Here is a 26,869-nt window from a genome sequence, read left to right on the forward strand (position 1 = left end):
AAACTGTCATCTTTCCATACTGGGAACTGTACAATCAGTTCCACGGCAGCTCCGTTAATGACTTTAATTCTCAGTGGTTAGGGGGGAATGCCAGAGACAAATACATTCTGTGTAGCTGTTACATGTAGAGCATGCGCAACAAATCAGCTAAGTGCCCCAGACTACCAGAAGCTGGTGGAAGAGTGCAAAAGACTTTTAATACAATTACATTATTTAGAAAAAGTTAGAAATTCTCTTTAGTAATGGCATTCTATAATAACATAATTCACCCCTGTATGTCGGTAATACAGGATTTACCCATGCTGGTTTTGTATAACAGCTGTGGGTAAATTCTGTGTTACCCACACACAGTTGTAGGTTATTGCTTACGTATGCAGTACTGTCCCTTGCAGTGGCATTATTAACAGTCTAGACAAATGAAATGCAGTTACAAATATCACTGCAATGTGTACCCATGGGCTGGTAAACTTGCCAGTGACTGTAAATGAGGATGTATGGTTAGCCATGATGCAGCTTTCACTAATTTACAGTACTCCTTAGGTAGTCTGTCAGGCTGGTACAAATGTAGTAGAAAGGTGTTTTTAGATAATACAGCTTGCTCTATAATTTTCTATGCTAAGATCTTGGCATTTGTGATAGCACTAATCTCACTTTTGCACACAGCATTTATATTAAAATTAAGTGTAATCATATTACCCATACGATTTTAACATTAGTCCCACTGTTTTATTTTTGTTCACATCACACATGGAATACCGTGGTTTACTTTTGTAGTAATCTGCTATTCATCTATCCCAGATGGAAAGTATTCAAAAATTCTGTAAAAGAATTCAACATATTACATGTTTCCATGCACACACTGCGGTGGTGGTGCTGCGGTAGCGTTGTCGCCTCACAGTTAGATGTTGCCCGTTCGATTCTCAGTTAGAGCGTCTTCTGTGTGGCGACATGAGTGAACAGGTGTTCCTTCTTTGAAGGTTGTGCGTTAGGCCCGGCAAGCCAGCACGTAAAACTCTACTGCCAATCATTAGCGGACCAGAGTTCCACTGTGGCGACCCCTAACCAGGAAAAGCCGAAAGACACAAACAAACATGTTTTCCTGCACAGGCTGAAGTTTCAGATACCTTTCAGTCTTTGGATAAATACTTCTTAGATGTGATTTATACAAGACTTGCTGTTAACAGAGTATTTGTTTGAGTGTAACTGTGACACATTGGACACTGTAGCATTTTTAAAATCTATGGCAGCAACATGCATCTTAGAAGCTATGTTTTCAAAGATTATTGAAATCATGGAACAAATTCTCATGCAACTTAAAAAGCCCTTTCTCCCTGTCAGACTTTAAGCATAGTAGGGATAAACTAATGGGAAATAAGATGTGGCTGCTAAATGTAGCAGTTAGCAAGCTTCTAAGTGACTTTTCTTGAGTTGCTGATCAGTCTGTGAATCTGTTTCAGCTGTCTATACTCCAGTGTTCTGCTTTAAATTTTTTTGGAGATCTTCTGTTCCTTAAGGTGCCTAGCTGTGCTGTAGTCTGGCCTTTGTTAGGTTGACTGGGCCAGATTGTGCTTTGTTCTTTCCTTCTGAATGTGGAGTTGGATGTGTTGCTTTTACACTCTAGGCATAACTGGATTTTATGTGTGTGTGTGTGTGTGTGTGTGTGTGTGTGTGTGTGTGTGTGTGTGTTTGTGTAGGGGAAGCATCAAGTCTAGGCTAATCTATACATGCAGTGATTGAATAGTGTTTGTGACACTGATGACCTGGCTTCAGGAATTGACTCAAGAACAACTGGTATGAAAAAGGAGGGCAGGTACGTAGGTAGAAGCAGTACTTTATGTACAGGTAATCCCCATTGTAATGCCCATTGGTGCACTAAAGTATGGGTGAGTCAGGTGGATTTTGGCATCACTGCATGATCTAGACCACCAAAAGCAAGTATACTTCTCTCATCCAGATGGTGGATAGGCCCTGCTTCCTACTAACTCTGGCAGGCATGGGTGCACCATGGCTGTCCTTAATCCTAGACACTTCCCATTGAAAACATTAGGTATGCACATAGGAAGAGAGGGTGTATGACTGGCTGACTGAAGCCCTAGGACTGATGAATGAGGTAAGACAAACTGCTTGGGGCTGGCAGTTTGAGGTGCCCAGCCCTTATCTGGCATACAGTTTCATGTCATAATGCAGCATGTTGACCCATGGCTGGGAAGGTAGAATTTGCAGCAGCCCAAGTTACATACTCAAGGATAAACTATATCCCTAAATGTGAACAAATACCTATTCATACTCCCCCCTTCCTATGAAGCTGCTTTGACATGCCCCCCCTACAATATCCCCTTTTAAGTATTATTAAATCTGTAAATAAAAGTTGGCAAATGATGATTAGAAGCTTGCACTGTGACGCCATTACTGGTGAACTGGTTGTGCTGCCATTGGGATTTCAGGCTGTTTGCTGTCATGAAATTTTTGCCATACATTTCCATCAGCCTAAGTATTACTTTCATTGTATGACCTCCAGAACTGGATGCAGGGGCCTTTATAGTGCCTTGTGTGTTTTGAAGGTGACCTCAGCATATCTGCATATCTTGTTGGCCTTCAACGCTGTTCTTGCACATTGGGTAGGATGGTTATGACCCCAGATTCTTTTCCTTCTCTGACCACAGCATTGGTAGAAGTAGGCATGTAGCCTGTTGAGACACTGACATTGTAAAATGCTGCATGGATTCCACTACCAAAGTGTTTGAGTTTACAGTCTACACTGAACACAAGTTGCCCTCTCTTTATTAGTGCTGCAGTTGGCATGCTAGCTCCCTTCATATGAGACACTCACAACAATCTTGATGTCATTATTGAAAAAGCTGCTGCTACTGCTGCCCAACTACATTTTGTTATAAACAGGCTAAGTCTAGTGGGGAACCATACAGTGCTTCACTACTTCTTAGGTTTTCTCAGCAGTTTTTTTCTCTGCAGTTTCTTCCTTTACTTTGGAACTCTGCCATATGACTCAAGCTTAAGTGAGTGGAGATTATGAGACCGAAACCAAAATCCCACAATCTACAAAAGACTAAGTCCGAGAATCCTGAGAAAAGTGCTGAATATATATAGAAAAGCAAATACAGAACATTAACTTTACATGTGAAATGAAAACAAATGATGCTTTTGTAGGGGGGGCAAGGTCCCTCTGCTTTCCTTATAGGGGCTTTACCCTCTACAACCCTAAATATGCATTCTAAACAAAGGATTGCACAATTGTGGAATCAAGACAAAATTGGCTTCAACAAAAAAAATTAATATTTTCATTTGGTGTTTTAAGTTTGTGTTTTGAATTCACTTTCATGTTGTTGTTGTATCTTTCGTCTTTTCCCGGTTAGGTGTCGCCACAGCAGAACTCCGGTCCGCTAATGATTGGCAGTGGATTTTTACGTGCCAAGTTGCCAGCCCTGACGCACAACCTTCAACGAAGGTACGCCCATACACTCATGTCTCCACACAGAAGACGCTTTAGCTGAGAATCGAACAGGACAACGTCTTACTGTGAGGCGACAACGCTACTGCAGCACCACCACCGCGTATATATATATATATATATATATATATATATATATATATATATATATTCAGCATTATTTCCTGATTTTGAGATTCAGTCTTTTGTAGCTTTCAGGATTTTACTTCCATTCTTATGATCTTGAGTCATTTAAGCTTCACTCTTATGATAGGGAGCCTTTATGCCAGGCAGTTCTCATAGGCAATCAGTTTCCTTTCCACTTCTCCATTTGGGCCCTACCCATTACTGTTTACTTTCTGCAACTTTCTGTTGTGAAGCATGGTGCCAAGCCTTACAGAAATCAAGGTATCATTCACAGATTTTGCAGTGAGACGCCATGCTGCTGTCCAGCTGCAAGGGAGTTAACATTCAGGACCCTCACTATCCATCCCTGCTCAGTCTTTTCCTGATTCCTTTTTGGAAGGAAAATAAGAGCAACAAAAGGGCCTCTAATTTAGTGGCTTTTCAATGGTTGCTGAGGTCTTCCATAACTGAGTTGATCTTCCTCTTTGTACTTTTTCTAATCCTGCCCTTGAGTTTTCCTTTATGGCTATTTTCTGCATTTTGAGTTCTGTCTTTATTAATTAAGTGTTTGGTTTAATTTTGTTGTCCAGGTGACCCCACTGAATCTGTGTCTCTTTTACATGAGTTACATGAGATGGTTGTTAAACTGACATTGAGCAATGTGTGCCTTAGGGCAGTGAAAGATTTCCCAAAACTTTATGAAACAGGAGCACTGGTTGACCTAACTCAGGGAGGTGAGGCAGCGCATTTCAGGTGAACAGGAAGTAAAGAAAGAAATGTCAGAGGCAACGGTTTGGGTTATCATAACAGGTTCTGAAGTGGATTTTAAAGTTGTGGTGCAGGTTCGTGTAAAGGAAGAAATGGCAGTAGTAACTGTGGAGAAGACAGTCGAGAACAGCTCTGGCATTTACAAAGTTATTATTATAAACTGAAGAATGCTGACTCTGTACCTATAATCCTAACCCCTTGAAAAACACCTGCTCGACCCTCTACTATAACAGTCTATTCCCCCAAGTACACCAATGATTCAAACATCAGTACTCAAGGGAAAAATAGATTTGTGCAAACATACAACACCCACTAAAAGCAACAAGTGTTTTTTCCAGGGGGGTCACTACCCTGTATCAGCCATATTGTACATGGACCTCCCTTACTTTATTACTCACTCTGAGGTCACTGTGACTCAGAGAAGGAACTTAAATAAATAAACATGTCCTGCTCTAATCAATACAACTTTTTTTCCAATCACTAAATGAAGCACAAAAGATATTCAGAGGTGTTAAGTTTACTTAGCTATGCAGTTTATTTTGCTTTTCCAAAAAGATCTCATGCAGTTTTTAGAAAAAGAAGACATCCTTGTGAAGTATTCTTTATTTTGCCTTTGCCTCAGTCATATAGTTTAATTTCTCTGATCTTGAGTAAGAGAAAAGATGAAGAAATGTGTATACTGCTTTCTCATTCAGTGAAAATCCTGTAGAAGGAGAAGACAAGAAGTAAAGAATCCAGTCATTCCTGAGCAGATAAACTTGGCATGCTAATTTCTGTATCAGTTTGTCCCATAAATGCACACTTGTCTCTGAAAAATATTTTAGTGCATGGAGCGATGTGATCATGCACCAAAATTGGTAAAAAGATAAACCAGTTATGCACTACTGTAGCGTGAGAATCAACTATAACAGTGCTTTCAAAGGTGTGTAACAAATGTTACACACCCCCTAAGTGCTATGATGGTTTGGTATAAAGGAAAGGATGTTCCTTCAATCTCTGAATATCTATGTCCACTGAAGTTTATAGATGTTAGTCTCTAAATAATTTATTTAAATTAGGGCATTATTTAAAAACTATCCTTAATTTTTTTTCCTTACTTGCTGTCTATTCGACAACATTCTCTTAAGTGCTTTACTGGCTTCCAAAGCCGGTAAAACACTTTTTTTTTTTTTTTTTTTTACATGTAGTAAATGGAATAGATAAAATTCCATGCAGTATAAATAGTTATGATCCGGTCTCACTGATCATAGCCTGTTATTATGTATTCTTGACATGGATGCCAAGATTTACCTCTTGAACATCTCTCTAGAGGTGAATTTCTTTGCATCTACATCTCAAACACATAATAACATAGTTAACATTGGAGACCCAATTATAACCCTCTATATAATACTATAAAGTGAGCAGGTAAAATGGGAAAAAATAATCTTGTCCAGTCCATGTGGTAAGTCATACCATTAAGTAAAAAATACAGACACTGAACGGTAAACTGGAATTAAGGTAAATATATCCGATTCTATAGAAAACGTTAAGCTGAAGAATACAAATAAAAACAGATAAACTGCATTTTAAATTGTTGTGAAATACCATGTACTGCTATTCATTTCTTTTACAGTTAATTGTAACAGATTTGTTTTATAATGATATAGATTTAGAATTCAAATATTTGCAGTAATCTATAAATGTGAAATGCTACCCTGTCTTCTTTAATGTCTGTGCTATGCATACTTTCCACAAATGTACTTTGCTTCTTTCCATCAAATTTAATTGATTCAAAGCTTCCCCATTCGTTATTTGGCCTAACATTTTTGCTTATAAAGGGTCTTCCTTGTTCCTTTTATTCTGTTGCTTACATTTTCTCCTTTTTTAGTACCGATCCCACCCCCTTTTAACTAGCTAATTTTATATTTTCAGTGTTGCCTCCAAAAGTTAGAAGTAAGTAATCTGATTACAGTAGGTTAGGCTTGAGGAAAATGTTGCAGTCAGGCTTAACAAGATGTGTATGGTTTGCCTCTTAAAACATTGGCATACAGTCTGAAGCCAGCTCTTACCTTTGTTCAGCATGTTCAGACAGTGGTCTGGTTTCAGAAATCCATAGTGATTATCTGAAAAATGGAAATCCTTCAGGTAAAGAGTATTCCTTCTTCAGTCACTGTGACCTCCTTCATGCCAGTTACCTATGATAGAATATCTAGAACATTTGAATTCCATCTCACAGCTTGCTTGATTAAAATTGCTAAGACCACTGAATTTAAATTATTTCATTTGCAGAAAGCTAGCTTACTTTTTTTGTTATCAAGCATGAATCAGAATTGACATAGAGTTTAAATTACCTTCCTATTTATCTGTCATATTTCACTAAAAAATTGGAATGTTGTTACTCCAGTGGTGTATCGTAAAACTGCACCAAACCAGTATGTGAAGTAAGGTCCTTAGAGACCCAAGACAGCAATCTAAAATTATGATAACTTTGAAGTTTTCCATCTTTTTGTACATTGTCTGTATCCTCATTTCTTTTATTCATTTTAAACAGTCATCTTTTTGAGAAGTTCATACATTTTATATATTTAATTTTTAGGAGTAAATTCAGTTATAAAAACAGCTGGCGTAGAAAATGTTGTCACTGTTGACTTGCTTAACATGGTCCAGGATAGAAGACTATCTCATTTGTTTCTGCTCTTGATTGAATGAATTAATTTAACATGTTCCCTCTCTTACAATATTGCTTATTTCTTGAATGCTCATCACTTTTAACAAAAGTCAAAGTTGTCTTTCATTAATGCGCTGCATGCAGCAGTCTGAAACCTTGTTGAAAATGTCTGGTGCAGTAATCAGGGACAGCCGTCTATAAAAGGTATACAAACAAGTAATAAACATACTGCAAATGAACAGTAACCAAGTAAAGGGCAATCTAAAAGTGTAATGTGAGCATTATGCTAAATAAAGTATCAATATGTGTATTTAGCAAAGAAAAATCAGCATTCCAAAGAGCTATTGTAGGATAAAATAACCATAAACGAATTAACGGTACTTAACGTATTAATAATACCACTTGCTTACCGATGCTGAAATATGACCGTTAATGCTGTAAAAATGTCATGAAATCTGTTCTCTTTCACACTGAAGGTTGTTTTCTGAAGGGTTATCAATAAAAACTGAAAAAGTTAGTGTTGCTGTTTTATTTATGCGCTTTACTGCCAGCATGTATACTGTTAATTCATTTCTGCATTAACTGTAAATGTAAAAACATATATGTGAACCTTAGTAAAGCTACAAACATTATCAATGAATTAAACCAGTTCTACACTGGGCACTTACTAGCATATGTCAACTTTACTCTTTCAATTCCCTTTGAACTTTTTTTCCTGACTTCAGACATTAACACAGTATCTGTTTTTGACAGGGTTTTACTAACATTGCATGCACTTTATTGCCAGCATGTGTGCTGCTGTCTCATTTCTGCATTGTGTAAATGTAAAAACATATATTTGAACCTTAGTAAATATACAAATATTATCAAGGAATTAAACCAGTTTTACATCGGGCATTTACTATCAAATGTCAGCTTGACCCTTTCACTTCCCCTTGAACTTTTTTCATGACTTCAGACGTTACTGCATTACATGTTATTGCTACTCCTTTCATCAGTAAGAGAGCAGCCCTTACAATTGAAGTGTGCGTGTGTAATAGGGTTACTACCTGTCCCACTTTGCAAGGGACAGTCCCTCTTTGGGCAGTTGTGTCCTGCAAAAAATTTGAAAAAAATAGCAAATGTCCTGAGATTTTAGGACAAAAATGTCTCCTATATATTTTTAATAATTGCATAAAACAGTAATTTTCTATCTGAAACACCTAAATGTTACAAGAAACAGAATAAGCAACTCAAATGCTACAAGAATAAGCTTTTATTCAAGCAAAAAAGTGAAGTTCTGTCCTTTGTACTGGCCGTGGGTATGTTTTGCCCTACAAAATTTGACGTTTCTACAAAAAGTGTCCCACTTTGTGCATTTGAAAAGGTGGCAACCCTAGTGTGTAAAGCACGCAAAACAGTAAGAATAATTGTGCAATTGTTTCTCTTCCTAAATGTAATCCAAAGGTATTCTTGATTAGTAAGGATGTAAAATAACAGCTGTTGGTGTTTCCTGTACTCGTTTTCAGTCCACCATCCGAATTTCACAACTGCGAAAATCTGGTTGCAATAATACATAAGTACCCAATTAACAATACTTATAAGCAGCACTAAATAGATCAGTCCAGAATGTTTTGTCAAATTAGGTTATTCAGTTCACCAGTGAGGCAAAAAAGAAAGATGCAATCTTACGATACCTACCCCCTAGCTGAATTGTTTTGAGAATACTTGAGCCAACTGTATGCATTTCAGAATGAACTGCTCCTGCTTCAGGATGTGCATCACTGATCAATCAAAGTGGAAAACTGTATTTTCAGTTAATTACATTTGTAAAGGGAGGCACCTTAACCTCTACCTGGCTGTTTATAAAGGGGAAGAGGTTAAGAAGGGCACCATCTCCTTTTAACAAAGGAATCAGTGGAAAATACAGCCTGCAGGCATGTGTTGCATTGATTTGAAATGTGAACATTAAGTTATGCAAATTGTCTCAGGGAGGAAAGTATACCAACATAATATCAACAGCAGTACATTCATATTTTGGATATTTTATATGTGGAGCCTTTAGTGAAATTTATATGTATTACTGTACTCAAATAAACATACTCTCATAAGAAGCACCCTTCAAGTAAATAGCACGGCAGTACATTCAAAGACTACAAACATTTGACAGGTGATGGTGTGATTCATTTAGATGCCTATGAACAGATGGGCATATTCTTGTAGTACCATTGTGCAAATGTAGCAGAGTTAAAAAAAACCCACAGCAAAAGGTCTGAATTCACTTAGTACTAATATTTAGATAACATGGATTTTCTAATAGTGCAACAAGTAGGCTGCTTAAGCTAGATCAGTTTGTTTTGAATATGGCTAGTTTGTTGTCCTCTTTACTGAGATTTGTTTGTGTCTGTATCATCTGATTTTTCATGCTCATGTTTTGTCGTATTTCTTTTGTGGAGTTCCATAGTACTGGAGCAGTAGGCTGAGTCCTTCAGTTGCAACTTAAATTGCACTCCTGTTTATAGATTTGGCTTTGGCCCCAAACCTTGGTTGCATCACTAGGCACAAAGCACAAAGCTAATCAAACAAAACCAAATAAAATATTCATTGTACCTTCTTCTCTCCAAGAACATCTCATATAATAGAAGGATGACAAAAGCATATAACACATATACCAGATAATTACTGTTTGTAATACAGCTACATATATGTCCCAAATGCTTGTCAGAGTAAAACAGTTCACAGGAGAGGCTTAAAGACCCCCTTCAGAGATAAAGTCACTCCAGTTTTGCTTTTCTCCTGCTCTGTCCAGCCATGTGACAATTATTTCCTCGCTGCATTGTGTACAGCTGACACTGAATGTTAGTGTTCCTCTTGCCAATGTATGCCCACACTGTACAGCCATATTAAAACACTGAGATTTGTTTGTGTCTGTATCATCTGATTTTTCATGCTCATGTTTTGTCGTATTTCTTTTGTGCAGTTCTATAGTACTGGAGCAGTAGGCTGAGTCCTAACTATTAACTAGACTCCCACAATTCCTAGCCTATCATGATCTTGTGCTGTCTCACTAATTTTTAGTGAGCTTAACCTTCCTTAGGATTTTTTCTCATGTAAATAAGTATATACTGTGGAATGATCAAACACCTTCATATAGTATCACAACCTATGTGTTAAATAACACTAGAAATCCATCCTTGTTTGCTGTTCTTCTATACTCTTATCTATTGATCTCTAGTGTTTTTCTTTCTTAGGTTTTTGTGAGACCTCAGTATCTCTTATCATAAATTACTAGGTGTATCTAATTTTGTAATATGTTATAAAGATTTGTACTACACCATTTCTAATACAAATGTATTAGTCTTATTCATCTATTCTTAGATACATTTTTCCTTTTTCCTACTGAAATATAAAATATATAATCTTAGGCTTGTACTATAATTGTTAAAACTTATGTACCAAATTATACTGTTATTGTCTTTGTCTTGACCTATTATGTTGTTGTAATTTGTGGAGCTTTTCTCCCCGGGCCTCCACTGAAAATGGACATATATCCAGCTGGACTAGCCCGGTCAACAAATGTAAAATAAATAAAAATAAATAAAAATAAACTCCAACATAATCATAAAATCAATCCTCAAAACATGAACTGAGCTAAAAATGTATATGAAATGTCAAATTTAAAACAAGAAGCAGAGTAGCAATTAATATACATGACCATGCAGTTAAATGTGAAAGCCATAACTATATTACTGAAATTTTCACAATACCACATTTTTTTCTGAAATGGAAGCTGCTTACTTGTCTTGTAAAGTGATGTTCTTACTGGTTTCTAATCACTGATAATATGATTGCTGAAAAAAAGGGACGGGTGATAAACTTTTCTTATCATTTCTAATGCTTCTGTTAGAAATGTCCCAAGAGTGCTGGTTCAAAGTTTAGTTTTTATGTGCAGTTATTATGCTTTGTATGTACAATCTAAAAAGCATTGTAACAGTGACCTGATTTCCAATTAAAGTGAAATACTTATAAAAAAAATTACAGGATGTCAGGTTTCATCTTGATATGTAAAATTGCCAGTTGTAGGGCCCAGCCTTAATGGGTGAGAAGAGTGACTTGCAGTTGTCAGATCTGAAATTTCACATAGGGGAACCGTGTCACTGTTGCAGTTTTTACTGAATGGTTTGTATGTGTGACCTTTTTATCCTTTGGTTTATATCATGTGCAAGGAAACATCCTTTCGTCAGCTGAGTGGAGTTGTAAGCCTTAATTACCTGGTTCTTTTATGCCACACCTATCAGCAGAATTAATTGACTACATCTCATAAATAGACAACATTGTAGTTGTTAACACCAATTGACTTAATGTTATCATTTGTTGTAATGAGTAATTTAATATGGTATGTTGTTGAGATGCTTTACTTGCGTCAATGAAATTATCATCTCAAGAGAAACAAAAAGAGTCAAACAAATGCTGGAAAAGAATCAGCAGAGACTATAGTCTTATTATAATAACTACTTTGGGCTAATTAGATTTTAAGCTGCAATATGTTATGAAATATCACTTATGCTATTTTAATTAGCAATGGGAGTGTAATTCAGTTAATCTATAGTTTTAAGTAGATATAAGTTAGGTGTAGCTTGCCCATAAAATTTAGAAATCAGCTATAAAAATGGAGAATTTAGTCAACTAATAATCTACAGACTGCTATATGAAAAATAAAAGTAAATCTTAATAAACTTAAAATTATCCATGAAAACAATCCTCCTTTTGGTGATGGGCTTACACTTTAAAGAACACTGGTTCTCTTTTTTACCACTAAAAAATTAGCCTTATTATAGTGGTTTCGTAAAGCAGACATCATCAGATCTAAACTTGCTTCACAGTTACCACTGATTTACATCTCAACAGGGTGCTGCGGGCCTTGAGGAAATCAAAAAGCTAATCCAGGAAATGGCATGCAGGAGGGATAGATATCAAAGCCAGGAGATTCAACACATTAGAAGCAGGCATTTACCGGCCAATGGGGGTAGTTGATAGCTGCATCTAAATTTGCATGTTGCCTAGTGCATGGCCAAGTAGTTGGCTGCAAACATAAATTCTGCATGCCTGATCTATTTGTTAGCAATTAAAGAATACCTAAATCTTCAAATATTACTTTAGAACATTTACAAATTTTTATTAAAACATAAATACAAATGAAATTTAAGAAAAATGTAAACCCTGGTATTACAAAGTCAACAGAGAATTTTAAAATAGATGCCCGCTTTTAAAGTACTAACATTTTCACAATGTCTAGATTTGCTTATAACAGAGAAATGTTGCTCTCATGGATTCCTGGAGGGCCATGTCATAGCCAATAGGCTATGCAGCCTCCTCTGAAACTGAACTTAAATCTCTTACCCAAAAAGCTTTCAATACTGTAGAACAATGGTTTTTAAAGCGCTGCCTCCTTCTTAACCCCAAAAAAACTAAACTCTTACTTTTCACACCAACCCGAAAATCTACCCCCATACATCTCACACTTATATCAAATGACGGCACCATCATTTCTCCCAACCTAACCACTAAACTCTTAGGAATAACAATTGACAACAACCTCAACTTTGATACCCATATAAACAACACAATAAAATCAGTGAACAAAAAACTGGGATCCCTTTACAGAATTAAGCCCTTTCTTATTCCAGTAGCTAGGACTGTTACAGACAGAATCCACTTAATCTCAACTTTATTCTATGCCTCTCCCATATATACTAACCTTTCTAAAAACAACCTCAACAAACTGGCCACATCCTATAATAATATTGCTAGATTTGCCACAGGCTCCCCTTTCAGAACTCATCACTGTCTGAATTTAAAACAACTAGACTAGTTAGAATTTCACAATCAGCTTAAATTTCTACAGCTCCCCATAGTCCACAAGGCCCTGTATAAACCCACCAACACCCCTATACTCTCTACTATCATTACACCTTATAATAATAATAAAAAGAACCTACGCTCCTCAGATAAACTACTGATCAATACTTCTTAGCAAGTGACTCCCTATACTCTAACTCCGTAGGAAAGCTATGGAATTTACTACCCACTGAACTCGCATCACAAATTTCTCTTTCACTGTTTAAAAAGAATCTAAAGCTATTCCTAAAGACACACTGGCTATGCTCCTGTACTAACCCTGACTAACCTCTCTTCTTAACTAACAACTACTCCTTACTCTATAATTTTCACCTAAACAATCATAATACCATGTCATCACAAATAATGTGTACGATTACATGGATATTGTATCTTATGTACAATACCCTTGATTCTTACTGGTACTTCTATCCTTGCTAAGACTAATGTATTTCGTAAAGATATATGAAAAAAAAAAAAAAAACATGTTTTTGTAACAACTGCTTTTTATGTAACAACTCCTTTTTTTACTATTTCTACATTTTATCAGCTAATATTTTTTTATCTGTTATTACTCCTAAAGTATGTATGTATTATTTTTATTTTTATGTTTTGGAGCTTATCTCCCCGGCCTCTACTGAAAATGGACATGTATCCAGCTAGACTAGCCCAGTCAACAAATGTAAAATAAAAAAAAAAAAAATAAAATAAATGGAGTTGTAAACAGCTGCTAAATGGCTCAGTGTGGGTGTCAGATGATAACATCCAGTCTAGCTAAAGTTGCTATTGGCACAAGAACCAAAAGGTATATTTGGCAGATAACCTGGGTAGAAAAAGCAATAACATCATTGCATAAGAAATTTAGGGCTGAATGACTTGGGGGGGGGGGGGTGATTATGTATCTCAGCTTACTGAAAAAGATTGTGTGTGTGTGTGTGTGTATGTCTATGTATGTGTGTGTCCCTTTTTCATAGGTAGATACTAGGCTATCAGCCCTAGGGCATATACAAGCCTAGCCAAAAAGGTACCCTGGCTTTCGCCACCCAAGAAAATTATTTTCCTGTGCCCCTGTCGAGCAGAGCCAGAGAGGTGATCCCCGGGATGAATTTCTGAGGAACTTTGTTTGATATAGATAGGTAGTTTGTTCCAGAGTATGGGAAGTCTCTGGGACAGGAATCTATACCTCCAGCATGTTCTGTTCATTGTGTTGACAAGGTTTAGGTCCCTAGAGAGTGTAGCTCGGAGGGATTGGGATTTCTTTGTGGACCATGTTCAACAGCTCTGGGTTTGACATAGCTTTGTATGTTAGGCAGAGATCACCTCTGAGTAGGCAATATGCGATGGAGTAAAGTTGGAGTTTTTTGAGACGGTCTGCGTAGGGCATCTGTTTGAGGCCGGTAATCCTCTTTGTGAGGTATTTCTGCAGCCTTTCCAGTTGTTGTAGCTGTCTTGTGAGGTAACATACCAAAAGGGGCGCTGTACTCTATAATGGGTCTAATGAGTGACGAGTAGAGGGGAACAATGGCCTCTTTTTTCCTGGATGAGAAACCTTTTGTGATGAAGTGTGCCATGTAGAAGGGTTTCCTGACCACTGTGGCAATGTGATTATCAAAGGAGAGACTACTGTCCACCTGTGTCCCAAGGTCTCTTATCTTTCAGTATTTACTTTTGGTGTTAAGTAGACTACTACCTATGTGGTAGCTCATGGGTACAGAGTTTTTACCAAAGGGGATGACAGTGCACTTTTTGGCATTGAGCTTGAGGCCATGGCTTTGACACCAGGCATCTCTCTCAGTGAGGCCCTTCTGTAGGATGTCCACATCGTTAGGAGTTTCAATTATGGCTCCTAGTTTGCAATCATCTGCAAACTTCACAGAACACAAGTGTATGATGCAGACTACATAGGAAGCACTTTCTCAAACTTTTTGGGGAGACTTAATTCCCTGTTGAGATTAGTGCATGCTTTTCTGGCTTTTATACAGTGCCATGTGTTATGTCAGGGAGGTTGTTTAGTGAGTGTGTGTGTGTGTGTGTGTGTGTGTGTGTGTGTGTGTGTGTGTGTGTGTGTGTGTGTGTGTGTGTGTGTGTGTGTGTGTGTGTGTGTGTGTGTGTGTGTGTGTGTGTGTGTGTGTGTGTGTGTGTGTGTGTGAGAGAGAGATGTGAGTGCTGAGTACAAAGTGAGGTCACAGTACCTCCTCAAACTTTTCCTCTTGAAAAAATAAGATTTAAGGTGGTGTAATTACCTGTTCAGATCAGTGCATGTGTTCCTGGTTTTCATATGGTGCTATGTCTTATGTCAGGAAATTGTTCAGTGAGTGCATTGTGCAGAATATGGACCAAACTTTAAGCTTTTGAGACTGATGTATGCACATGCACATATGTGTAGCCCAGTTGAACACTCCCTGTGACACTGACATTGTTGAGTCAGTGCTGTCAACCAGACAGTCCCTTTTAGTGGTTATTTTCATGTAGTGGGCCATCAACAGGTTGGCCCAAAATAATAAGAACCATATACCACGTATTGCACCTGGATTAGCCATCCAGGAACAGGATGAAAGGGCAGCGGCAGCATCACACTGAATGCTGGGATGTATCCTCAGAGGAACAGAGTCTCAAAGCAAAGTAGTAATGCTTTCACTCTATGAGACCATATTCAGACCACACCTTAAGTTTTCCATGAACATCTAGGGGCCACACAAGGGGACAGATATCCAAGTGTTGGAAAGAGTCCATGGAATAGATACCACATTGATTTGAGAGATAGAGGAGAAAAATTGAGACTATAAATTTTATGAGCCGAGTCTTTTTTTACTAATGTCAAGAAAAATAAAGATGGGATATGATATAGGTTTACAACATCATGTGAGGAAGATGTGAAGGAGCAGGTCTGAAGTGAAAGGATGTGAGGATGTAGAAGGGAACACAGTCAACAGAATGTTGGGAGCAGCTAGTCAGTGGATGTGCAAAAGTACGTCTTTACAGAGAGAGATGTGGACATATGGCATTGGCTAACAGAATTGATGGTGGAGAAGGAATCCATGGATGTATTTAGAAGAGGGCATGAGTAAGCTGTGGTTGACACTCACTTGTACAGTTCTCCAGACATTGAGTCACAATAGCTTGTGCATATTAGCTTGAGGGGCATTTACTAATGTTAATTGTTTGCTTTATACTGGAGAAAGAAGGGAGGGATGATAAAAGTCAGCAAGAAAACGAGAGTTCATCGTCAAGTCCTGGCGAGTGCCTTCACTTGGCGGACCCTGTTTTCACAAAATCTCACCAAGACAACACTGACATGTATTTTATATCGCATATATCGTGGACAGAGGTAGGCTAAAAATAAAAAACACAGCTAGTTTAACAAGTCACAGGATACAAAAGTGCCAAATTCGGGTATGTGCCAGGACCAGAAAAAAATGACAGTGTAGAATTCTCAAAACATGGAGACATTCTTACAATGGGTTAGGCCAGGCTCAGAGGAGAGGATGGCTCCCCTCTTGAAGAAGGAAGTAGTACTCCCCAAAAACACAAAAGCTGACAGGCTAAAAAAAAGTCATAAAGATGATAGAGTGGACTAGTGAGGATAAGGTAGAAATTCTGTATTGTTGCTATTATGCAAGAAGCCCAGAATTTCTAGATAGAAGATATTCAAAACAATTACGAGGGAAATTAGAGGAAAGAACAATACTTGCAGAAGAAAAACTGCTAAAAGCTTTAAATGCAAATTTGTGTTCATTAATACAACAGATCCATGAAAAACATTATATAGACAAAGAAACTTAGGGCCACTTGGAAAAAGAAACAACGGAGGAAGTGCGAAAATATAAAGAACAAAACAGAGATTTTTGAAAGGTATAAGAACCATGCACATGGGAAAGAAAAACAGATCTGATATGGTAAAATATTTATGCAAAGGAGAAAGTCAAATTAGTCAATATAAAAAAAGCAACTCCAAAGATATTTGAATAGAAATACAGGCAATAGTAGCTAGATATGGAAAATTTCAGAATGCAAAAAATAAGATCACAAAGGGGAATATACAGCAGAAGATTAATAAAGTTGAATGTAAACAAAGAGAAGATGAAGTTACTGAATACCTGTGAAGTGAAGGATTTAGAAGTCAACACAGTCTGTGTCACAGCATGCTGGAACAATGAGTCCCCAAAGTAAGTAAAAACAGGTGGAGCGGGAGACATCTGAAGAAGAAATATGCACCTGAGAAAGAAAAGCGGGTCTAATATGGTGCAACATCTATGCAAAGAAGAAAGCAAACTAATCAGTACAAAAAAGCAGCACCAAAGATATTTGAAGAGAAATACATGCAAAGGCATCCAGATATGAAAACGTTTACTATACAAAAAATAAGAAAACAAAGTGGGAAAGTAGAAAAGAGGATTAGTAATGGAGAAGTTAAAGAAATAGAAGCTGAAGTTATGGATTACTGTAAAGTGAAGGATTTAATGTAGAAAACCCAACTCAGGTATCATCACAGCTTGATGGAACAATGAGTCCCCGAATTAAGGAGGAACAGGTGGAATGGGAAGCATCTGGTCATTTGCCAATTGAAGATGCTCTGGAGCCTTTAGTAGGAAACCTGTACAAACGTTCACTGGGGTTGCACATCAAAAGATGAAGCAGGAAACAGTGTTAACTCTGACACAGTTGATATTGCAGAGTGATAGGCCAGTGAGTTCCCATGTGAAAGAGCAATGGATGATGCAGGATGCAGCTGAAGAGAATATGTCACAGGAGAATGTTCTAAAACTTTATCTAGAATGCCCGCCAGAAACAAAGCACAAAGAATGTGCCCTCAGTTTAAAAAAAAAACTGACAAAAATTCATGTGATATAACAGAAGTAAATAGGATATATTGCTGTGCAGCCAAATTAATAACAGATTGTCTTACCACAAAAACAGAGCAATAAGGGAAAGGAAGGGAAAAAGTCAAACGCCATCATTGAAGCATCGAACAGAGAAAACTATAACACAATTGAGACAAGAAGTGCCACTGTTAGAAGACTATGGAAGAGGCTACAAATCAACAAAAATACATTGAAAGATAGACATAATAAAAGCAACGAGCAGTATCAGACCAGACCAGGATTTACTGTATACTATTGGAAATAATAAACTTAAGACATCAACACAGACAGAAAAACTTACAAGATATGTAGGTCATTATAAAGGAAAAGTATAAAATAAGCAATTCATCGATGACCCAAAACGTTTTATAGAAAACTGGGAAATAAAGCAAAAGGAAGAGAAACACCACCCAAAAAAGAAGAATAGACACATTTTGGAGAAATATCTATGAAGACCGTGTGGAATATAATAACGATGCTAAATTGATAAAATAAGTAAAAGAAACAGTAAGAAGTTAAAATTTACAGGATATGAAATGGGATGAAGTAATGGCTAGAGAAAATGAAACAAAATTAAGAAAAACTCCTAATTGTAAACCCCCATGCAGTACTTAACTTCTTGCTTACCCATGCAGTACTTAACTTCTTGCTTAAAGACTTCTCATCTTCTTTTTGTGGATGATTTAAAACTGTATAGTTCATTAGATGAGGAACTGAAAGCACAACTGCAAGTGGTTAAACTTTCTCAGATGCTATAAGAATGTCATTTGGTCTTAATAAATGTGCAAAAGCAACATTTAAAGCAGGAAAGCTGCAGCACCAAGAAGATAGCAGTCTGGAACAAGAAGTGATAAAGAAACTTGAGCAGGAGGGAGTGTATAAATATTTAAGTGATGAAGGATTGACAATAAAACATGAACAAATGTGAGCAAAAATCAGTAAGGAAGGTTGTAGAAAACTAAAATTAATACTGAAAACATCTAGGAACAAAGTGTAAGCTGTAAACCAATTTGCTCTTCCTGTTCTAATTTACAATTTTGGGATGATTGATTGGCCCCAGTAGGTATTGAATCAGCTGGACAGGAAAACAGGAAAAATGCTTCATGCCTATGAAATTATATCTAAAAATCAGTGTATACCAAGATTATATATTCTTCATTCTGAAGGAGGTATTGGCTTCCTCAAAATTGATTACATGTATAGATCTGCAATCATAGGACTGCGTACATATCTGCTGACTTCAGCAGATCCAAACATAGTGAAAGTTTAAAACATGAAAAGAACAAATCTATGATGACGTCCCTGCTTACTTTAACTGAAGCATATCGGTGCCAAGGAATGGAAATCAAACCAAAAGTAGAAAAAATCAGGCAGCAACTGAATGTGCCAAAACAAAATAAATATATAAGGAAAAGGATCAGATGAGAAGGCAAGAAATTTGAAAAAAATGCATAAATATAGTTGCAAATACATTAAACTCCTGGAACAACCTCATGTCAATCAGGATCTGATGCAGGAATGGTTAAGGAGAGGTGAATTAAAACCAAAAGATGAAAACTTATTATTGGTGGCCAAGGACAGTGGACTATATACACATAGTTTTACAAAGTCCATTGAACATTTGGGAGAAACAGACAAATGCAGGTTCTGTAAAACAGAACTAGAAACAGTCGGACACCTTGTTGCTGGTTGTGATATGCTAATGGCAGAAGGACTGTAAACTGAAAGGCATAATAATGTGGCATGACTGTTGCATTGGGGATTGTGCAAACATTATTTATTTATTTATTGACATTTGTTTACTGGGAAAGTCCAACTGGGTCACAAGAGCCCATTTTCAGCACAGGCCCAGGGAGAAAAGTTCCAACAGAGAACATTTTTTTTAAAGACATTACATAAAAAAACAGTTGAAAATTATACATTTCAAATATAATCAGCACTGTTGTAAGACATAGAGATATAACAAAAATATGTTACAAAGAGAAGAGTGAGAAAAAGCAAAGTAATGCATGATACATGATTACAATATTGACGTAGCTGAGAGGCACTGGAACATGAGACGCAAAGCATTATAAAGAATGATGAAGTTTATATCACATGGGATGACCCATTGCCAACAATTCAAAAAATAGACGGGAGAAAACCAGATATAATAGTCCATGAAAAGAAGACAAAAGTAGCATTAATCATTGAAATTGCTCCACCCAGTGATTACAGTGTCTTATGTACAGAGAGAGGGAGAGAGAGAGACAAAATCATAAAATACTAGGACTTGCAGGCAGAAATGAGGGCAACGTGGATGAAGGATATCCAGACAGTTCCAATAGTAGTAGGAGCAATGGGTCTCAAAAAAGAATTTATAGTCTTGTGCAGGGAGTGCCTTCTGTGTGGAGTCTGCATGTCCTCCCCGCGGTTGGGTGGGCGTTCGAAAGACATGCATAAATGGGCGTACCTTCGTTGAAGGTTTTACGTCGAGATGGCACCTCGGTGTTCGTGAAAATCTACTGCCAATCATTAGCGGACCAGAGTTCCGCTGTGGCGACCCCTAACCGGGAAAAGCTGAAAGACAACAACATTTAGATATGCTACCAATACTTGTAACTCCATATGAATTGCAGAAAGAGTCAGTTCTGGGCACATTGCGGGTGCTGCAAAGAACACTTTTGGCTAACATCAAATATTAAAACAATACTAATTTTATGAACTTTAACATACTTTGACTTAGGAATGGGGTCCACTCCTGTCATGGTAATAAGAACCCATAAAACTTGGGGAAATTAAACCAGACAGGAGTAAGATCACAGTACTTGTATGCTACTGATTTGTGTGTGGTCCAAGTTTAGTGCGGCCTCAGAGAAAGCATAATATAGGTGTTACATTGCCTACCAGTGACCGTTTTCTCTAGGATGCTTTGAACAAGGAGTGAGAATAATAAAGGAAGAGAGTGTGTGGGTCAATTCTCCACATGGGGTAAAGGAGGTGCTTTACCTTTGCAAAACAAGTGTTTATGTCGCTCATTTGATTGTAATGTGATGAGCTTGAATACATGCGTTATGACAAAGTGTGTATTCTAGCTGTCATTTACAAAATTTTGCAGCTGAGAGATTCAGATGCAAACTCACATGTATTGAGGACATGTAGTGATCCAGTTAGGTGGAGAAAGGGACAGAGGAAAGGGAGGAATAGAAAGGAGAGAGAATGTTAAACTGCATTTTTAGAGCAAGTCACTTAACCAAAAGGTCTTCCCATGTCATTCCTAAAAAGTGGTGCTTGTGCCTTATAGGTTCATAGGTTCATAGGTAGGTACTAGGCTATTGGCCTGAGGGCCTACATAAGCCTAGCCAACAAGGTTTCCTGGCTCAGCGCCACCCAAGAAAGTTATTTTCCTGTGCCACTGTCGAGCAGAGACACAGACGTGATCCCTAGGGTGTATTTCCTATTTCCCATCCAATCATTAAGATTTTCTTGAAGAGTGCTAATGAAGACCTTTGCTTGACATAGATGGGGAGTCTGTTCCAGAGCATGGGAAGTCTCTGGGACAGGAATCTATCCCTCCAGCATGTGAACCAGTTATTGTCATGTCCATTTTATTAAACAGAGTAGACATACAGTAACAATGATATAAGCTCCTGAAATGCCCTGAGTAGATTATGTTTATGTTTGATGGCTACATAGCAGAAACCTTGTTCTTTTCCTAAATGACATCAATTAATGGTGAATTAGAAGGAAATTACCTTTACAGCATGGGTTAAGTTGCATTCCAAACAAGTAATACAGCCAGTCTTCATCAGGAGATAAGCCAGGTGTGCAAGCAAGCTTACACAGAAACCAATGGAAGAAAATGGTCATATGACACATCAAAACACCCTGCTTATACTGCTTATAATTCATAGGTGAATACTAGGCTAACTGCCCGGAAGGGCCATTTTAATCAAACCTTGTCCCTTTTTATGAGGTGAACACCTTAAACATTATGCCAAACCCACCCCAAAATTATAGGGTTGGAGATTAAGCAGAGGTTGTAAGCAATACATATAGTTATACTTCTTCTGCTGTTATATATGTTTCAAGCTTTTAAAGGTGAGGTGCCAGGGAATTTCCTGAAATCAGTAAGGAATATGAATTATTTATTTATTTTGTATTTATTTATTTATTTATTTATTTATCTATCTATCAGGTTAATCTGAAGACCTTAGGTGATGTTTATACTACTAGGCGAAATTTGGCCAGGACATCAGGGAACTTCCCCTACTCTTTTCGATAGGTGTTGTGGGATCTTTTGCATCCATCTGAGCTACCACCAACTCAAGCTGATGGGGCTTATGTTAATGTCTCATCTGAAGGATGGCATACTCAGCATTGTAGCACCCCCCTTATGCTGCACTGCACTGTCAGCAATTGATTTAACTAGTGTGATAATAGAACTCACAGCATTCTGCACCAAAAGCGAGTGTACTACCTGTAACACCACTGACATGAACTATCATGTCTACATTATGGTCATGTTGCATCTGCTTACTGTCTAGTACAGCTACCTTGATATCTGTATAAATCTTTTCAGGATCAGAATCCTACTTTTTCTGCCTTCACATCTATGCTGTAAAGTGTTCTAGATTTCAACAATCCTTCCAGAGAACTGCCTCCTTACATGTTTTCTGAAGTACCCTTTTGAGTCATAGAGTAGATGTTCATCATGCTACACTGCTGCAGTCATCACACTTGGGTTATCCTGCCGTCAGGTGGTCCCTCAGTCGGCCAGCGTTCCAAAGTCTTGGTCCGGCGTTGGTTGCTGTCGCTTCTTCCCTGACGTCAGTGCACCAGGGGTATATAAGAGGCATCCGATGCCATTTTCTTCAGTCTTTCTTGCCGCGCAGTGCCCGAAGCAGAAGCAGTTCGCAAGTGCCGGTCGGCCGACTCCTGAGATTTTCAAATCGAATTTCAGACTGAAGTCTTCAATAAAGCTAAGTACCCCGTTGGGGAACCTTTTCTTGCCTCAGCCCGATGTCAGAAAAAGTTAACAATTGCATTTCTTGTGGGAAGCAAATACCTCATAAGGACTTTCATTTTTATTGTATTCCTTGCCTAGGCCCAGACCACGACGTCACAGGTTGTCGGTTTTGTGCTAGGTTTAACAAACGAACTATTAAATGTTGGTTTGATTTCGCCCGACATTATTTTGGTAGGAAATTTAATTATACCATGCCGTCAGAGCAACCGACGACTGGAATGCATAAAAACCGCAGAGATAGGGACAGGCAGCCGAGACCCAAACCAGACTCCGAGGCCTCTGCTAGGCCAGTCGCCGGTTCTCCGGTTTTCAGTGAGGCGCCTACGCAGCCCCTGACGACCGCTGATTTAGAACCCCAGGCGGCATCCGATTCTCAAGTGGAGATTGCTAGGCCTCCACAACCTTTATCTTTAGGCCCTTCCAACTCCATGGCTGAAGGAAATTCCGGTGCAGTTGAAACGCCTTCAGTTGCAGAAGGTGTCTTCAGACTGACTACACTCACTATTAAATTCTATGCAAAGCTGAAAACTCCTTTAAAAGCAAAGAAGACTGTACAGCAGTCTCCAGTACAAGGCCCCATGCCTAAGAAACAGATGCTTAAGATGGCTGAAGACTTAATTACCCTAATCAGGGGTTCCCATCCCCCTCCTGATAAAAGGCCTAGACAGGAGGAGGACTACGCTTCCTCTGACCAGGTTTCAATTTCCTCATATTCTTCTGAGGAACAGGAATACTCTTTTCCCCCTTATGAAGACTCTGATGCTGAAGAGTCTATTCCTTCAGCATCTCTCCCAGAAGACTACTCTTTTGGGGAAACTTTACATACCATGAGGGAACATTTCCACTGGGAAGGCCAGGATTACTCTGATTCTAAGAAGTTCCTTTTACTACCCCAGCACAGACCACTTGCTATTCCACCCATGTTAGACATTGTGGATGATGTTTATTCAGAATCTAGCCTTAACCCAGATTCACTACCTCCTGCACCAGCCAAACCAGACAGATACTACAGAGTCCCTGACTCACACAAATTCCTATATAAAAGCTCTGTTGCTGACCCAGAAACCATTTCCCAGGGTTCCAAAGGGGTTAAGGCCTCTATTGCTAAAAATCCTGTACCCTCTGAAAGGGATTCTAGAACACTAGACAGATGGGGAAAGAAAGTATATACCTCAGCTATTCTAGCTATGAGGGCCTTAAATTGCCAGTTTCACATGCTGAAATATCAACAATATTTGATGTCTCAATTAAAACAAAAAATGATCACATATACAGAGCAGCCTGATTACAAGGAAATGCAAGATTTGTTGCATGCAGCTGAACAAGTGGGAAAACATACTTTGCAATGTGGATTTGATTCATTGGAAGCTTCTTGTAGAGCAGCAGTGACAGGGTCTGTCATACGTAGGCATGCTTGGTTAAAAGAACAGACTTTACCTGATCATGTTAAAGCAAAGTTATTGGATGAACCTTTACAGCAGGATGTTTTATTTGGTGTAAAAGCAGAAGAGGTTTTAAAGAAAATGGAGGATAAGGCAAAATCTATGCAGACGGTCAAGGATTTTTTACAGGTTCAACCCCTCGTTTCAGCAGAAATTGGCCAACCAAAAACTGGTCCTTTCCAGCTTCTGACAGACCACATAGGGGCAAATACAGACGCCCAAGGGGTAGAGGTCAGTCACAAGGCTCTTACAAGCCTCGACAATGAGGTGCCACAACCCAGAAAGGAGAAGACAGGTCTCAAACTATCAGAAGACAAACACAATGACTTACCCCTCAGACTGCCAAGCAAATCCCTCTTGGCAGCTCCCTTGGGAGGAAAACTAGCACTTTTTGCAGACAACTGGCACATCATCACAAAAGACACATGGGTCCTAAATATTGTATCTTAAGGATACAGATTCCACTTTCACACTTTACCAAGGATAAAAGGAATGCCAAACCTGCCACCAAATCAATGGGCAGAGGCTCAAAAACAAATTACAGCTCTCATGGACATGAGAGCCATTCAACATGTTCCTACACAGGAGCAAGGACAAGGATTTTACTCCAGACTCTTTCTAGTTCCCCGAAAGGACAAAGCCTGGAGACCCATTCTGGACCTCTCAGTTCTAAACACATATCTGGAAGTACCCAAATTCATGATGCTAACACTACAGCAACTTCTTCCCATGCTGGACAAGAAGGCTTGGCTAGTAACGTTGGACCTCAAGGAGGCATACCTGCATGTCCCTATCAGACAAAATTGCAGAAGATACTTCCGATTTATAGCAGGTTCAACCCATTACCAATTCTCTGCACTGCCCTTTGGCTTATCTACTGCGCCCAGGGTCTTCACAAAATGCCTGGCACCAGTAATTGCATACTGCAGACAAAGAGGAATTCAAATATATCCATACCTTGACAACTGCTGTATTCAAACAGAAAGCAAGAACATTCTTTTAAAGCATCTGGCATTTGTCAAAAACCTATTAAGTTGCCTAGGGTACACAGTAAACGAAAAGAAGTCAAAACTAGTGCCCTCACAAGACATAATATTCCTGGGTGCCAGCTTAAATACAACGGCCCAGATGGCTTATCTCACGTCAGACAAGCAAGGACAACTGACTCAATACTTCAAAATGATGGCAACAAAGACCCAACTCCCTGCAAGAAAAATTCTGCAGGCCTTGGGATTCATGGCATCTTGCATACTACTAATACCATATGCAAGACTGCATATGAGGAAATTACAATGGTACCTGAAAAGCGTATGGACTCAACACAGCCGCAGCTTGGAAACAATAATACCACTCATTCCCTGCCTTCAACAGGAGTTTCTATGGTGGGCTCAGGCATGTTACCTCAACAAGGGTCAGCCTTTTACTTTACCCACAGCCAGGCAAACTATAACAACAGATGCATCGGATTATGCCTGGGGAGCACACATGGCAGGACAGTGTATTCAGGGCAAATGGTCTGCAGATCAAAGGCATATACATATCAATCAAAAAGAGATGATAGCTGTACAAAATGCCCTAACAGCTTTCAAGGACCTCCTACATCCAGGACAACTCCTAATAAAGATGGACAACACCACAGTGATGTGGTACATAAACAAGCAAGGTGGCACACATTCCTACCCTCTATGCAGGCAAGCAATGACCTTGTGGAACACAGCACTGACCTACCAAGTTCAACTACAAGCACAATTCCTGCCAGGAAAGAAAAACACATTGGCAGACGATCTAAGCAGAAACATCATAGATCCTCACGAGTGGAAAGTAGATCCACAAGTATTTGCAATGATAACTCAAAAATGGGGGAGCCCAGACATAGATCTGTTTGCCTCCCCCCAAAACTACCAACTATGGAAATTTTGCACAAGGATATACCACTCACTAGCTTGAAAAGTGGACGCCCTCTCATTCAGTTCGAAAACATTAACAGTGTATGCCTTTCCTCCACTGCCTCTTCTGGCAAAGGTGCTGCTGAAAGCCAGATTAGAGAGGCCACAAATGATACTCATTGCTCCAGACTGGCCACGCCAACATTGGTATCCAATACTAAGGAACATGGCTCAAGGCCCACCATGGATTTTACCTCAAATTCCTCACCTGCTCACTCAGCAAAACAATCAGATTCTACACAGCCAGCTCAAGACTTTAAATCTGGCTGCATGGCAAATTACCTAAACAACCAGTCAACACTTCTCTCTAAAGCTGTTATGGATGTCATTCTGGAGGCCAGGAGGCCCAGCACCAGGAAAGCCTATTCAGACAAATGGAAAAGATTCTGCACCTGGAACCAGGCTAAAGGCCAAAATCCCCTTGTCCCAAATATTCCTCAGATTCTACAATATTTAACTGAGATGTTGCACAAAGGATTTTCCTTTTCATCTGTTAAGATCCACGCCTCAGCTATTTTAGCTCAGTACAACACGGATCCTCCTATATTTTCACATCCATTACTAAGACAGTACCTCAGAGGGGCTAAGAACATAAGACCGCCCCAGAGAGTACCAACACCAACTTGGGATCTCAACTTTGTTTTGGAAAAACTTACACTACCGCCCTTTAAACCAGCTTTCACAGCTGATTTACAGTTTCTATCATGGAAAACTGCCCTGCTGCAAGCAATAACTTCAACATGAA

The 26,869-nt window shown here is 38.6% G+C and overlaps 1 protein-coding gene across 4 annotated transcripts in view; it reads left to right on the plus strand.

The window, feature by feature from the left end:
• NCKAP5L (NCK associated protein 5 like) overlaps nucleotides 1–26,869 on the plus strand; it is a 610,993-nt gene that overhangs the window by 459,553 nt on the left and 124,571 nt on the right. The gene's annotated exons all lie outside the window — the stretch shown is intronic.

The sequence above is a fragment of the Protopterus annectens genome, chromosome 9.part0 (genome assembly GCF_019279795.1).
Source record: "Protopterus annectens isolate FY-2018-M chromosome 9.part0, PAN1.0, whole genome shotgun sequence".
NCBI lineage: Eukaryota > Metazoa > Chordata > Ceratodontiformes > Protopteridae > Protopterus > Protopterus annectens.